Source organism: Urocitellus parryii, chromosome 1 (assembly GCF_045843805.1).
Source record: "Urocitellus parryii isolate mUroPar1 chromosome 1, mUroPar1.hap1, whole genome shotgun sequence".
Classification (NCBI taxonomy): domain Eukaryota; kingdom Metazoa; phylum Chordata; class Mammalia; order Rodentia; family Sciuridae; genus Urocitellus; species Urocitellus parryii.
In genome coordinates this window covers 76,009,907-76,027,304 of record NC_135531.1, presented here as the reverse complement: position 1 = coordinate 76,027,304, position 17,398 = coordinate 76,009,907, and the positions used below count along the sequence as shown (strand labels likewise).

Below are 17,398 nucleotides of genomic sequence, written 5' to 3'. Positions count from 1 at the left end.
TCCAAGCTTTCTTTGGTTTTGGAGTCTGAATTGAGAAGACAGAAATGAATTTTATTGACTGGTTTACCTCTAATTGTGTCCTGACATTGCTCTCATGTGGATTTTATTAGTCTTTCCTTATTCCCAGTATTATGCATTTTGATCATGATGTGTCTTGGAGATGTTCTTTGTTGGTCTTTTCTGTCTTCTATATCTTTCCTATATATGGATATCTATGTCATTTCTAAGGTTTGAAAAAATTTTTCTATTATTTCACTGATAATGTTCTTAATGCCATCATTCTTTATTTTCATGCTTTCTTCTATCCCATTGACCCTTAATTTTGTTCTCTCAATGTTGTCTCAGAGTTCTTGTTTAGTCTAATCATGATATTTTATTTTTTTAACCTTTATTGCATACTGAGTGTTCAAGTTTAATTGCCTCGTCTTCAAGGCCTGAAGTTTTGTGTTTGATGCCTGAAGTTCTATTTGTTACTTATTCATATTGATTGGTGATACCTTAAAGTGAATTTTTAATTTGGTTTCTCCTATATTTCATTTCAATGAGTTCTGATTGGTTTCTGTTCAGTATCTTTATTACTTTATTGAAATTGTCTTCCTGTATTTGCTGTCTTTATTCGTTCCTTAGATCTATTATCTCACTGACCACTTAAACAATCAAGTTTTTGTGGTCTTTCTCTGAAATTTTATTCACTTTTGTATCTCAAGTTTGCTTTTTAGAGGGATTTAAATTTTGGGGGTTGGAGACTTGTTTTCCTGATTTCTCATACATTCAGAGGTCTTGAACTTATGCATGTGTTGAGATGAATTCTTCTTTTTCCTTTTTGTTTCTGTCCTTTGTGTGTAATTTTCTTTTCTGTATGAAGTCCTGTGTTGGTATTTATTTATTTATTTTTTTTAGCTTCAACAACTAGGATCATTGTATAATCCATTTGTTAATTTTAATGTCAAGTGGCACTAGTTTGCTGCTATAGAACTGCTTCTTTAATTCACAGACTTATTTTTTTACCTGTGTGTTTGTTTTGAAGTGCTACATATTGAAACTAGAACATTGCAAATGCTAGACAAGCTTCCTACCATTAAGCCAACCTCAGACCCCAATTTTTAAACTATTGAGTTTTAAGTTTCTTTATATATCCTAAATACATGTCTTGTTTGGATGTGTGGTTTTGTGAACATTTTTTCAGTCTGGCTTATCTTTTGTACTCTTAGATCTTTTATATTACAGAATTTTAAAAATTTGATGAATATCTATTTGTCAACTTTTTTATTTTATGGATTGTACTTTGGATATCATATCAAAGAATTCTAGTTCATGAAGATTTTCTCCTGAAAGCGTTATTGTTTTAGGTTTAATCTTTAAGTTAATGATCTATTTTGAGTTAGTTTTTATGTAAGCTGTAAGATGTAATTTGAAGTTCTGTACTTCTTTTTCTTTTGGTGTCCAGTTGTGCTAGCACCATTTGTGGAAGAATGTCTTTCTACCATTGAATTGTTTTTTCACCTTTATCTAAAATGAATTGGATAGGACTGGGCATGTAGTTCAGTGAAAGAGCACTTGCCTAGCATGCCTGAAGCCCTGAGGTTAATCCCCAGTACTGCAAAAACAACAACAACAACAACAACAACAACAAAAACCAAACCCCCAAAAAACCCAAAAACAAAAACCAAGTAAACGAAACCCAAACTGAAACCAAATAAAAAAGGGTGTATTTAGCTGACTCTTTTTTTTTTTTTTGAGTTCTTTTTAACTTCCCTATGGATCTTTGTGCCTAGTATACACTTTTAATTGAGCAGAGTGATTCCTTTCACTTTTTTAAAGAGCATTATAATTATATATAGTATTTGGGTTCATTTCAATAAAGTAGTACATGCAAGAAATTCTATTTCAATCCTCATTCCTCTCTCTTCTTTCCCTTCCCTCCTCCCTCTCCCATTCCATTTCTTCTCTTTTGTTTATCTTCTTCCACTCTTTTCTCTATTTGTGTTTGATTGGTATTATTTATATACACACAAAGATAAAATTCTTTTTGATACATTCATATGTATATGTAACAAGCTATCATTTATTTCTATCCTCTTCCCTTTCTTTCTCCTTCCTTCTTTATCTCCTTCTCCTTTTTCTCCTTTCTCTATTCCACTGATCTATCTTATATCTTTATGATAGCAAATCTACTTTACTGTTACATTCTTTTCCTTATTTTGCTCTAGCTTCCGTTTATGAGAAAAACTTTTGGTTATTGATTTTCTGAAACTGACTTATTTCACTTAGCATGATTTTCTCCATTTTCATCTATTTACGACCAAATGCCATTATTTCATTATTTCTTATGGCTGTGTAAACTTTCATTGTGTACATACACACACACACATAATTTTTTGATACCATATGTTGATGGACATTTGGGTTGATTTCATAATTTGGCTATTGTGACTTGTGCTGTGATAAACATTGAAGTGGATGTGTCACTGCTGTATGCTAATTTTAATTCTTTTTGATAAATACTGAGGAGTGGTATATCTTGGCTATATTGTGGTTCCATTCCTAGTTTTAAACATTTTTTAATTTGTTTTAATTAGTAATACATGATGGTAGAATTCACTTTGATACATCACATATCATGGAGTATAATTGCTCATTTTTCTGGTTATACCTGATGTATAATCTCACCAGTCGTATAATTATAAATGTACATAGGATGATAGTTTCTGATTCATTCTATTGTTCTTCCTATCCTGATACCCCCATCCCTCCCTTCACTCTTCTATACCTAAAGTTACTTTATTCTTTTCTGGCCTCTCACCCCATTGAGAATTAGCATCAGAATATCAGAGAAAACATTGGCTTTGGGGTTTTTGGAATTGACTTATTTTGTGTAGAATGATATTCTCCAGCTCCATGCATTTACTGGCAGATGCCGTAATTTCATTCTTTTTTATGGCTGAGTAATATAACATTTTGTATATGTATCACATTTTTTTATCCATTTATCTGTTGAAGAACTGCTAGATTGGTTCCATAGTTTAACTGTTGTGCATTGAGCTGCTATAAACATTGATATGGCTACATCACTGTAATATGCCAATTTTAAATCCTTTGGGTATGAACCAAGGAGTGGGATAACTGGGTCAAATTGTGGTTCCATTCCAAGTTTTCTAAAGAATCTGCATACTGCTTTCCAGAGTGTTTGCATCAATTTGCAGTTCCAGCAGCAATGAATTGAGTGTACCTTTTCCCCCACATTCTCACCAACAATTGTTGCTTGTATTCTTGATAATTGCCATTCTGACTGGAGTGAGATGAAATATTAGAGTAGTTTTTATTTACTTTTCTCTAATTGCTAGGCATGTTGAACATTTTTTCATATATTTGTTGACCATATTTTTTTCTATAAAGTGTTCAATTCCTTAGTTCATTTATTAATTGGGTTATTGTTGTTGTTGTTGTTGTTGTTATTATTATTATTATTGATATTAAGTTTTTGGAGTTCTTTATATATCCTGGAAATTAATGTTCTCTCTGAGGTACAGATGGCAAAGATTTTCTCCCGTTCTCTAGGCTCTCTTTTTTTTTTCATTCCTGATTGTTTCCTTTGCTATTAAGAAGCTTTTTAGTTTGATACCATCCCATTCATTGATTCTTAATTTTACTTCTTGCACTTTAGGAGTCTAGTTAAGGAAGTCAGATCCTAAGCTGACATGGTAGAGATTTGGGCCTACTTTTTCTTCTGTTAGGTGCAGGGTCTTTGGTTTAGTGCCTAAGTCTTTGATCCACTTTTAATTGAGTTTCATACAGGATGAGAGATAGGGGTTTAATTTCATTGTGTGACATGTGGATTTCCAAGTTTCCCAGCACTGTTTATTGAATAGACTATCTTTTCTCCAGTAAATGTTTTTGGCGCCTTTGTCTGATATGAGATAATTGTATTTATGTGAGTTTGTCTCTGTGTCTTGTATTTTATACCATTGGTGTATGTGTCTGTTTTGGTACCAATACCATGCTGCTTTTGTTACCATGGCTCCCTAGTATAGTTTCAATGTCTGGTATTGTGATGCCTCCTGCTTTACTCTTCTTGCTCAGGATTGCTTTGGCTATTCTGGGTTGTTTATTTTTCCAAATGAATTTCATGATTGCTTTTTATAGTTCTATGAAGTTTTGGGGTTGTGGCTCAGTGGTAGAGCACTCGCCTAGCACTGCAAGGCCCTGGGTTTGATCCTCAGCACCACATAAAAATAAAAAAAATAAAATTAAGATACTAAAAAAGAATGTCATTTTGATTTTAATAGTAATTACATTAAATCTGTATAATGCTTTTAGTAATATGGCCATTTTGACAATGTTAATTCTGCGTGTCTAGGAGCATGCGAGATCTTTCCATCTTCTAAGGTCTTCTTGAATTTCTTTCTTTAGTATTTTGTAATTTTCATTGTAGAGGTCTTTTACCTCTTTTGTAAGATTGAATCCCAAGTATTTTTTTTTAATCTATTGTGAATGTTGTAGTTTTCCTAGTTTCTCTTTCAGTAGATTCATCACTGATGTATAGGAATGTGTTTGATTTATGGGTGTTGATTTTATAACCTGCTACTTTGCTGAGTTCACTTACAAGTTTTGAAGTTTTCTGGTGGAATTTTTTGACTCTTCTAAATATAGAATCATGTCATCCACAAATAGTGATATTTTGAGTTCTTCTTTTCCTATTTGTATCTCTTTTTAATTTCTTTCTCCTGTTTAATTGCTCTGATTGGAGTTTCAAGGACTATTTTGAATAGAAGTGGTGAAAGAAGGAATCCTTGTTATTTTCCAGTTTTTAGAGTGAATGCTTCAAATTTTTCTTCATTTAGAATGATGTTGGCTTTGGGCTCAGCATATATAGCTTTTAGGATGCTGAGGTATTTTCCTACTATACCTCTCTTTTCTTGTGTTTTGGACATGAATGGATGTTGTATTTTTTCAAATACTTTTTCTGCATCTATTGAGATGATCATATGATTCTTGTTTTTAACTGCATTAATATGTTGAATTACATTTATTGATTTCCATATATTAAATCAACCTTGCGGGTGGTACGCCATGCCAACTTTGTGCTTTGGAAGACACATGCCCATACCTCCTTACTGACCAAGACTCTGGAGCTCTGCAGGTTCCCAAGTCCTGCACATTAGGCAGATGAAAAGGGCGCTCCACTCTTCTGCTTTGGTTCTACTGGCCACTCCATGCAAAGCAGTCCTGATATTGCTATATCCTAAATCTGACATGGAAAACAGAAGAGCTGGTCCAGAGTTCACTTGCTGACCAGAACATAATCAGTAACCACAGACATCAAGAGTTTCATTTTCTGGAGACTCTAAGATGGCAGAGTAGAGGAGAACCCGTTACTGGCGTGACTCCGAGTGAGTGGTCGGATGTTTTCCCTCACAGGAGCTCTCATTCACAACTTAAGCTTCACGGAGCGTGTGACAGGAATTCAAACAGCGGTTTGTAGCAAGCCCAGCCCAGGACGCAGGGAAACCAGAATCGCTCATGGCTACGAAGCTGGCCAGCAGTGTGGAGCTGGAACCCACTGCAGACGGGCAGAAATTGAGTCCTGTGGAGTTCTGGCAGTGCAGAGACACAGGGATATGCCCCAGTCCGGCTGCAGCAAAATAGCGGGGGGGGGGGGGTCGAACAACTTGTGTCTCCATTTTCTTGAAATGGCCATTTTTCCTCTTGACCTATCTAGGGATGAGCAGATTTTTTTCCCGTCCTATCTATGGACGGGCAGCTTTTTTTCGTCACTTACCCCCGAGTGTCCTGGGGCTCCCCATAACTGGCCACTATCTGCGGCAGTCTGGCTGCAGCAAAATAACTGGGGGGGTGATGAACAACTTGTGTAGATTGATACAGCAGGAATGGGAGCCGTTTATTGTAGGACAATAGAGGTATTTATACATTCCACACAACTTATCTTAATTAACATAAACTAGATACAGCAGTCAGCCAATAAGGAATCTCCACACTTAATGGCTCGCTGGCGCCACCTCACAAACCACTCCCCCTGGGAAAATGCCAGGCACCATCACGACGTGTTTACAGACTCTAACAGGGATACTGGTCCTTCAGGGCTGGAGTGGGTCACACTGCAACCTGGGTCATCACAGGGTACATGACCGGGGACTGAATTCTGGACATAGCGTAGAAACAGCCCAGCTCCCTCCACCTCACTGGACACTCCGGCGCTGAAACAGGCACTTGCCATTTTGGAAAATCGGCCTCATCAGCTTTTGGCGGGTGTAGCAGACAGCGCCATTGGCATCTGAACAGGTGTGTGATTCTCAGCTTCCCCTCTTCACAGCTGGGATAACTTAAAACCTTTCTCGCCAGCTTTTGGTGGGCATGAATATCAGAGCCGAGTGCAGAGTGCAACTGAGAAGGTGCCTGATTTCCAACTCCTCCTGTCCCAGCTGTGATAACCCAAAACCTTTCTCCCCAGCTCTCGGTGGGTGTGACTATCAGAGGGAATATGGCAGAACAGGTTGCTGGTTTCCAGCTCTCCCTCTCCACAGCTGTGATGACTTGGTGATTACCCAACACAGAGATAGCACTCAGTTGATCAGGAGCGCAGGGCAGACAGGGCACCAAACGCCCAGAGTGAACCCAGGGCTGCGGACAAGAGATCCATTAATTGGGGCCTGGTGGGCAGGAGAGGTGGGAGGGATAGAGACTGAGAGCAACCCAAAGAGACTGGGATTGGAGAGGCATCCGGCAGGGGAGGGAGAGCCGCCTCACACAGATTACTTCCACCACCTTGAGGGTAGAGACTCAACCTGGAATGCACAATGCCACATACTAGAAGGGAAGAAAACAGAATTCTAAGAGTGCATTTTTTTCTCTTTTTCTGTCTTTCCTTTTTTCTTTTTATCTTTTCCTCTCTTTTTCATTCCTTTCTCTTTCACCCCCTTTTTTCTTCTTTTTACTTTCCTTTCTCCTTCTCTTCCTCTCTCAACCTCCTAAGTGTTACTATTTTACTACATGTAATGTACTAAATGCAAATAGGTGTTTGTTTCTATGCTTCTTATTGTCTTCCAACATACTTAACTACCCTAAAATACCTCCTGTCTATTCTCCTGCTAATAACCCCCTTCATTAGAGTTCTGCTCCAAAGTAGCTAAGATATATTAACCCCATAATCTCACATCTTTCCCCCTTAACATAAAGTCCTATGCCCGACCCTCAGTTCTCTATACGCCACCAGAAACTGTATGGCTTTTATGAAGCCAATGAATATATTTTAAATTATAACTGAATCTAACATCTCTAAACATAGAGACTAACTATAAATATATTAATAACACAAACTAGCTCATAGATGATGTATAGTTGATATTGGGAACTGTTTACATTGTCTCCCATCACAAAGGAGAGATCTTGAAACTATACAAGTGCAATACAAATCTATAGGGGAAAAACAATAACACAATAGTCACACAGAGCTGGAAAGAAATGTGAGCAACATGAAAATACAAGGAAAGAAATGACCACAAACAATGTAGGACAATTCAACATTAGAGGATATAACAGCTACAGCAGAAAGAATTTCCGATAGAGATTTCAGGATATACATGACTCAGATGATCCGGAGTCTCAAGGAAGATTTTATACAGCAAATGCTGACAATAAAAGATCACTTTGACAATGAATTACATAAACAAATCCAAGAAGCAAAAGATTAACTCTACAGGGAGACAGAGGTTATACAAAAAAAAAAAAAATCCTGGAAATGAAGGAAATAATAGACCAGAATAAAAACTCAAATGAGAGTATCACCAACAGAGTAGAACCCTTAGAAGACAGACTATCAGACAACGAAGACAAAGTATATCATCTCGAAAAGAGTGTAGCAGCACAGGGAGACTGATAAGAAACCAGGATCAAAACATCCAAGAATTTGGAATAGCAATAAGAGACCAAATTTAAGAGTTATTGGGATAGAGGGAGGTATAGAGGTCCAAACCAAAGGAATGAGCAATCTGTTCAATGAAATAATTTTAGAAAACTTTCCAGACATGAAGAATGAAATGGAAATCCAAATCCAAGAAGCCTACAGGACGCCGAATTTACAAAACCACAAGAGATCCACACCCAGTCACATTATAATGAAAATGCCCAACTTACAGAACAAGAAAAGAATTTTAAAAGCCACAAGAGAAAGGAAGCAGATTACATTTAGGGGTAAACCAATTAGGTTAATGGCTGATCTTTCAACACAGACTCTGGAAGCTAGAAGATCCTGGAACAACATATTTCAAACGCTGAAAGATAATGGGTTCCAACCAACATTCTTCAATCCAGCAAAATTAAGCTTCAGGTTTGAAATGAAATAAAAGCATTCCACGATAAACAAAAGTAAAAAGAATTTGCAGCAAGAAAACCGGCACTTCAAAACATCCTTGGCAAAACATTACATGAAGAGGAAATGAAAAATATCAATGAAAATAAACAGTGGGAGGTAGTACAGTAAAGGAAAAACTAATCAAGGAGGAAAAACAAATCAAGTTAAATTACAAAAATAAACAAATATGACTGGAAATACAAACCATATCTCAATAGTAACCCTAAATGTTAATGGCTGAAACTCACTAGTCAAAAGACATAGGCTAGTAGACTGGATTTAAAAAAAATCCAACAATATGCTGCCTACAGGAGACTCATAGGAAAAGACATACACAGACTGAAGGTGAAAGGTTGGGAAAAATCATACCTCTCACATGGACCTCGGAAGCAAGCAGGGGTGTCCATACTCATATCAAATAAAATAGACTTTAAGACAAAGTTAATCAAAAGGGATAAAGAAAGACTCTACATACTGCTCAAGGGAACCATTCACCAACTAGACATAGCAATCTTAATATATATGCCCCAAACAATGGTGCAACTATGTTCATCAAACAAACTCTTATCAAGTTCAAGAGTCAAATAGACCATAACACAATAATCATAGATGATTTTAACACACCGCTCTCACCACTCGACAGATCTTCCAAACAAAAGTTGAATAAAGAAACTATAGAACTCAATAACACAATTAATAACTTAGACTCAATTGACCTTTATAGAATATATCAACCAACATCAACTGGATACACTTTTTTTCTCAGCAGCACATGGATCCTTCTAAAAAATAGACCATATATTATGCCACAGGGTTAAATACAAAGGAGTAGAAATATTACCATGCATTTTATCTGATCATAATGGAATGAAATTGGAATTCAGCGATAATTAAAAAAGAAAAATCCTATGTCACATGGAGAATGAACAATATGCTACTGAATGAATAATGGGTTACAGAAGACATCAAGGAGAAAATTTAAAAAAATTCTTAGAGTAAATGAAACACAGACACAATATATCAAAATCTCTGGGACACTATGAAAGCAATACTAAGAGGAAAATTCATTGCATGGAGTTATTTCCTTAAAATAAGAAAAAATCCAACAAATAAATGACCTCACACTACATCTCAAAGCCCTATAAAAATAAGAACAAATCAGCAGCAAATGCAGTAGAATTCAAGAAATAATTAAAATCAGAGCTGAAATCAATAAAATTAAAACAAAAGAAAGAATTAAAAAAATTGACAAGACTAAAAGTTGGTTCTTTGAAAAAATAAATAAGAATGACAGACACTTAGCCATACTAATGAAGAGAAGAAGAGAGAGAATCCAAATTACTAGCATATGGGATGAAAAAGGCAATATCACAACAGACACTAAAGAATACAGAAGATAATTACAAATTATTTTGAAAACTTACACTCTAATAAAATAGAAGATAGTTAAGTTCCTTAAGTCACATGATCTGCCCAGATTGAGTCAGGAAGATATACATAACTTAAACAGACCAAATTCAAGTGAAATAGAAAAAGCCATCAAAAGATTACCAACCAAGAAAAGCCCAGGACCCGACGGATATACAGCCAACCTCTAAAGAAGAATGAATACAAGACCTCTAAAGAAGAACTAATACCAATATTCTTCAATCTATTTCAGGAAATAGAAAAAGAGGGAATTTTTCTAAATTCATTCTATGGGGCCAATATCACCCTGACTCCAAAACCATACAAAGACACCGCAAAGAAAGAACACTTCATACCAATATCTCTAATGAATATAGATGTAAAAATCCTCAATAAGATTCTGGCAAATTGGATACAAAAACATATCAAAAAGATCATGCACAATCATCAAGTGGGATTCATCCCCAGGATGCAAGGTTGGTTTAACATACGGAAATCAATAAATGTAACTCATCACATCAATAGACTTAAAGAACCATATGATCATCTCGATAGATGTAGAAAAAGCATTTGACAAAATACAGCAACCTTTTATGTTCAAAACTCTAGAAGAACTAGGGATAACAGGAACTTAACTCAACATTGTAAAAGCTCTCTACACTAACCCTCAGGCCAGCATCATTCTAAATGAAGAAAAACTGAAGGCATTCCCTTTAAAATCTGGAACAATACAGGGATGGCCTCTCTCACCACTTCTATTCAACATAGTTCTTGAAACACTGGCCAGAACAATTCGACAGATGAAAGAAATTAAAGGAATAACTATAGGAAAAGAAGAACTTAAACTAGCACTATTTGCTGATGATATGATTCTATACCTAGAAGAAGCAAAAGACTACCAAGATGCTGCAGTTTGGCTGCAGCAAACTAATCGGGGTGTGGGGGGGAGTGATGAGCAACTTGTGAAGGTTGATACAGCAGGAGTGGGAGCCGCTCTATTGTCGGATAATAGAGGTATATATACACTTAACTAATTATACACAGCTTGTTTCAATTAACATCCAGATACATCAATTGGTCATTAAGGAATCCCCATCATCTTAATAATTACACACAGCTTAACTTAATTGACATAATCTAGACACAGCAATCAGTCATTAAGGAATCTCTATCATCTTAATAGCTCACTGGTGTTACTTCTCAAACCACTCCTCTTGGCAAAGTACCAGGCGCCATCTTGACTTGTCTGTGGCTCTTAACACCAAGAAATTTCTAGAACTAGTAAATGAATTCAGCAAAGTGGCAATATAAAATCAACACCCATAAATCAAAGGCATTCCTGTATATCAGTGACAAATCCTCTGAAAAGGAAATGAGGAAAACTACCCCATTCACAATATTCTCAAAAAAATTAAATACTTGGGAATCAACAAAAGAGGTGAAAGATCTATACAATGAAAACTATAGAACCCTGAAGAGAAAAATAGAAGAAGACCTTAGAAGATGGAAAGATCTACTTTGCTCATGGATAGGCAGAATTAATATTATTAAAATGACCATATTACCAAAAGCACTATACAGGTTCAATGCAATTCTGATCAAAATCCCAATGGCATTCATCATAGAAATAAAAAAAAGCAATTATGAAATTCATCTAGAAAAATAAGAGACTCAGAATAGCTAAAGGAATTCTAAGCAGGAAGAGTGAAACAGGTGGTATCACTATACCAGAACATAAACTATACTATAGAGCAGTAGTAACAAAAACATCATGGTACTGGCACCAAAACAGGCTTTTAGACCAATGGTACAGAATAGAAGACACAGAGACTAACCCATAAAATTAAAACTACCTTATGTTAGACAAATTGCCAAAAGCATGCACTGGAGAAAGGATAGCATCTTCAACAAATGGTCCTGGGAAAACTGGAAATCCACATGCAACAAAATGAAATTGAATCCCTATCTCCCATCATGCACAAAAGTTAAATCAAAAATGTATCAAGGATCTAGGAATTAAACCAGAGACTCTGCGTCTAATAGAAGAAAAAGTAGGCCCTAATCTCCATCACGTGGGGCTAGGCCCCAGCTTCCTGAATAAGACGCCTATAGCACAAGAATTAAAACCAAGAATCAACAAAAGGAATGGATTCAAACTAAAAAGTTTTTTCTCAGCAAGAGAAATAATATGTGAGGTGAATAGGGAGCCTACATCCTGGGAACAAATTTTTACCCCTCACACATCAGATAGAGCTCTAATCTCTAGGGTATATAAAGAACTCAACAAGATAAACACCAAAAAAACCAAATAATCCAATCAATAATTGGGCCAAGGATCTAACCAGACACTTCTCAGAAGAGGATATATAACCAATCAAAAAATGTACAAAAAAATGCTCATCATCTCTAGCAATCAGACAAATGCAAATTAAAACTACTCTTAAGATACCATCTCACTCCAGTAAGAATGGCAGTCATTATGAAGACAAACAAGAACAAGTGCTGGTGAGGATGCAGGAAAAAGGTACAATTATGCACTGCTGGTGGGACTGCAAATTGGTGCAGCCAATTTGGAAAGCAGTATGGAGATTCCTTGGAAAGTTGGGAATGGAACCACCATTTGACCCAGCTATTTCTCCTCTTGGATTATACCCAAAGGACCTAAAAAGAGCATACTACAGGGACATAGCTACATCAATGTTTATAACAGCACAATTCACAATAGCTCAACTGTGGAGCCAACCTAGATGTCCTTCAATGAATGAATGGGTTAAAAAAAAGTGGAATTTATACATAATGGAATATTTACTCAGCACTAAAATAAAAATAAGATCATGGCATTTTCAGGGTAATGGATGGCATTAGAGCAGATTATGCTGAGTGAAGTTAGCCAATCCCAAAAAAACAAATGCTGAATGTCTTCTCTGATATAAGGGGGGTGACTCAAAATGGGGTAGGGAGGAAGAGCATGGGAAGAAGATTACCTTTAGATAGGGAAGAGGGTTGGAGGGATAGAGAGGGAGAAGGGGAATTTCGAGGACGGTGGAAGGAGACCCTCATCGTTGTTCAAATTACATGTATGAAGATGAGATTTTTTGTGTCAACATATCTTGTATACAGAGATATGATAAATTGTGTTATAAAGGTGTATTAATAATTGTAATGCAAATAATATTAATAATAATAAGAGAGCTCATGTAAAAAAATAAATAAAAAAAATCAACCTTGCATTCCTGGGATGAACCCTACTTCATCATGATGTACTATCTTTTTAATGTTTTTCTGTGCAATTTTCCAGAATTTTTGTGTCTGTGTTCATTAGGGATATTAGTCTAAAGTTTTCTTTTTTGATGTGTCTTTGTCTGGTTTTGGTGTTAGGGTGATGTTAGCCACATAGAATGAGTTTGGAAGGGTTCCCTCCTTTTCAATTTCATGGAATACTTTGAGGAGTATTGGTGTTAATTCTTCTTTGAAGGTCTTGTAGAACTTGGCTTAGAATCCATTTGGTCCTGGGCTTTTCTTGATTGGTAGGCTTTTGATGGCATTTTCTATTTCATTACTAGTAATTGATCTGTTTAAGTTGTATATGTCCTCCTGATTCAGTTTGGTAGGTTATATGTTTCTAGAAATTTGTCAATGTCTTCAAGGTTTTCTATTTTATTGGACTATAAGTTTTTAAAGTACTTTCGTATTATCTTCTATATTTCAATTGTGTCCATTGTGATATTTCCTTTTTAATTATGTATTTTAGTAATTTGAGTTTTATTTCTTTTTCTCTTTATTAGTATGGCTAGGGTTTGTCAATTTTATTTGTTTTTTTGAAGAACAAACTTTTTGTTTTGTCAATATTTTGAATTGTTTCTTCAGTTTCTATTTCATTGATTTCAGCTCTGATTTTAATTATATCCTGTCTTCTGTTTTTGTTGTTGTTTCCTCTTTTTCTAGCGCTTTATGTTGTATTGTTATGTCATTTATTTGTTGACTTTTTATTCTTTTAATGAATGAGCCCAGTGTAGTGAACTTTCCTCTTAGCGCTGCCTTCCTGATGTCCCAGAGATTTTGATATGTTGTATCATTATTTTCATTTACCTCTAAGTATTTTTATTTCATCCCCAATTTATTCTGTTATCCATTCATCATTCTATAGTATTTTATGTAGTCTCCATATGTTCTAGCGTCTACGTATATATTTTAAGTCTAAATTATTGATTGTATTATTTAGATCTAGAGTTTCTTTGTTCAGTTTTTGTTTGTAAGATCTTTCCAGTAGCAAGAGAGGTGTGTTAAAGTCTCTGAGTATTATTATGTCGTGGTCTATTTGATTCTTAAAGTTGAGAAGGATTTTTTTGATGTATGTAGATTCTACATTGTTTGAGACATAAATATTTATGATTTTTATGTCTTATTGATGTATAATTCCCTTAAGTAGTATGAAATGTCCTTCTCTCATTCCTAGTTTTTTTGAGGAATCTCCACACTGCTTTCCATCGTGGTTGTACTAATTTATAGTACCACCAGCAATGTGTGAGTGTATCTTTTCCACTACATCTTCTTGAGCATTTATTATTGTTTATGTTCTTGATAATTATTCTAATTGGAGTGAGATGAAATCTTAGTATATTTTTGATTTGCATTTCCCTGATTGTTAGAAACATTGAACACTTTTTAATACATTTGTTGGTCATTTATATTTCCTCTTTTGGGAAGTTTCTATATTTTTTGGCCTATTTATTAATTGGGTTATTTGATTTTTTGGCATTGAGTTTTTCGAGTTCTTCATATATTCTGGATATTAACCCTCTGTGAGAAGAGTAGCTGGCAAAGATTTTTTTCCCATTCTGTAGGTTCTCTTTTCTCTCTTCATCATTTCCTTTGATGTGCGGAAGCTTTTTAGTTTGCTAGTATCCCTCTTATTCTTGTTTTTATTTCTTGAGCTTTAGACATTTTGTTATCCCTATGTGTTGGGATGTTGACCCTGTACTTTCTTCTAACAATTGCATGTTTATTGGACTAATTCCTATGTCTTTTATCCATATTGATTTGATGTTTTTTCAGGGTGAGAGATATGGACCTAATTTCATTCTTCTACCTGGCAGTATCCAGTTTTTCTAGCACCATTTGTTAAACAGATTGTCTTTTCTCCAAAATCCATTTTTTGGCATCTTTATCAAGTATCAATGGGTGTAAGTATTTGGGTTTGTCTCAGTGTTTTCTGTTCCATTGGTCTCCATGTCTATATTGATTTCAGTACCATGCTGTTACTGTTACAACTTGCCGCAGTCTGGCTGCAGCAAACTAACGGGGGTGACGAGCAACTTGTGAAGATTGATACAGCAGGAGTGGGAGCCGCTTTATTGTCGGACAGTAGAGGTATATATACACTTAACTGATTATACACAGCTAGTTTCAATTAACATCCAGATACATCAATTGGTCATTAAGGAATCCTCATCATCTTAATAATTACACACAGCTTAATTTAATTGACATAATCTAGACATAGCAGTCAGTCATTAAGGAATCTCTATCATCTTAATGACTCACTGGTGTTACTTCTCAAACCACTCCTCTTGGCAAAGTGCCAGGCGCCATCTTGACTTGTCTGTGGCTCTCAACATCTCCGCCTTTTGTTTAATTTAAATAACATATGTGGCTTAGGGACTGTGCCTGTTTTAGGTTGTCCAATACTACAACAACTCTGTGTATATTTTGAGATCAGATATTGTGATGCCTCTTGGCATCACTTTTCTTAGTCAGAATTGCTTTGGCTATTCTAGATCCCTTATTCTTCCAAATGAATTTAAGGACTGATTTTTCTAGTTCTGTGAAGAATGTTATTGGTATTTTCATGGGGATTGCATTGCATGTGTAAATTGCTTTTGATATTTTGGCCATTTTGATGATATTAATTCTGCTTCTCCAAGAAACAAGTCTTTTTCAATTTCTTTCTTGAATGTTCTGTAGTTGTCATTATTGTGACCTTTTAACTTTCTTTGTTAGATCAATTTCCAGATTTTTTTGAGGTTATTTTGAAGGGGATGGTTTTTCTGAATTTTTTCTCAGCTGAATTTATGAACCAACGTTTATTAATCAATAGAAACCTATTGGTTTAAGAAAAGATACTGATTTATGAATGTTGATCTTGTATCCTATTACTTTGCCAAATTCATTTATAAGCTCTTTAAGTCTTCTGGTGGAATGTTTTGGGTCTTATAGTATCATGTCATTAGCAAACAGTGATAGTTTGTCTTCTTTTCTGATTTGTATCTCTTTTATTTTCTTCTCTTACCTGATTTCTCTGGTTAGAGTTTTGAGAACTATACTGATTTTAAAGGAAAAGTTTTCAGGTTTTCTCCATTTAATATAATGTTGGCTTTGATTTCATTATATATTGCTTTAATAATATGGAGGTAGGGTCTTTCTATCCCTAGTTTCTCCAGTGATTTTAACATGAATTGTTGCTGTATTTTATCAAACGCCTTTTCTGAATCTATTAATATGGTCTTATGATTCTTGTTTTTTATTTTCTTTAAATTATGGATTATATTTATTGATTTGCATATGTTGACCCAGTCTTGCCTCCCTGTTATGAACTTTCCTCTTAGCACTGGATTGTGGTATATTATTTTCTTAGTATGCTTTTGAATGCAGTTTGCTAGTATTTTATTGAGTATTTTTGCATCTATGTTCATCAGGGATATTGGTCTGCAGTTTTCTTTCCTAGATGTATCCTTGTCTCATTTGATTGTTAGGGTTGTACTGGACTTATAGAGTATATTTGGGAGTGTTCCCTCCCTTTCAATTTCATGGAATAATTTGAGGAAATCTGGTGTTAGTTCTTCCTTAAAGGTCTGGTAGAACTCTGCTGAGAATGCATCTGATCCTTGTCTTTTCTTTGTTGGTTGGCTTTTGATTGCTTTTTCAATGTTATTACTTGTTATTGGTCTATTTAAATTTTCTATGTCTTCCTGATTCAATTCAGACAGGTCTTATGTGTCTAGAAATTTGTTAATGCCTTCTAGATTTTGCTGTTTATTGGAGTATAAATTTTTGACCTAATTTTGATCCTCTGTATTTCAGAAATTTCTATGTTTATATCTACTTTAATCTTGAATTTTGTTGATTTGGGTTTGATAGTATCCCTCTTATTGAGCTTTAGGCATTTTGTTGATTTGGGTCTTCTATTTCTTTTGGTTATTGTGATTAAGGATTTATCAATCTTATTTGTCTTTTCAAATAACCCTTTGTTGCTCTGATCCTGTGAGGGTATTTTTTTTCCTCAATTTCATTTCTGATCTTTATTATTTTCTGTTTCTGTTTTTGGAATGAGTTTGTTATTTTTTTTCTAAGGCCTTGAGGTGAAGCATAGGTTTATTATTTGGGGCCTCTCTATATTTTTAATGTATGCACTCATTGCAATAAATTTTCCTTTCAGTACTACTTTCATACTGTCTTAGAGATTTTGATATGTTGTGTCTTTGTTTTCATTTGTTTCTAATAATTTCCTGATTAATTCTCTCATGTGTTGATCCATTCTTCATTTAAAAGAATATTGTTTACTCTCCATGTGTTTGTGGTTTCTATTATTTTTCTTACTGTTTATTTCTAGTTCATTCCATTATG

The 17,398-nt window shown here is 35.1% G+C and overlaps 1 protein-coding gene across 1 annotated transcript in view; it reads left to right on the top strand.

The window, feature by feature from the left end:
• Arb2a (ARB2 cotranscriptional regulator A) overlaps positions 1-17,398 on the top strand; it is a 308,340-nt gene that overhangs the window by 55,480 nt on the left and 235,462 nt on the right. The window lies entirely within an intron of this gene.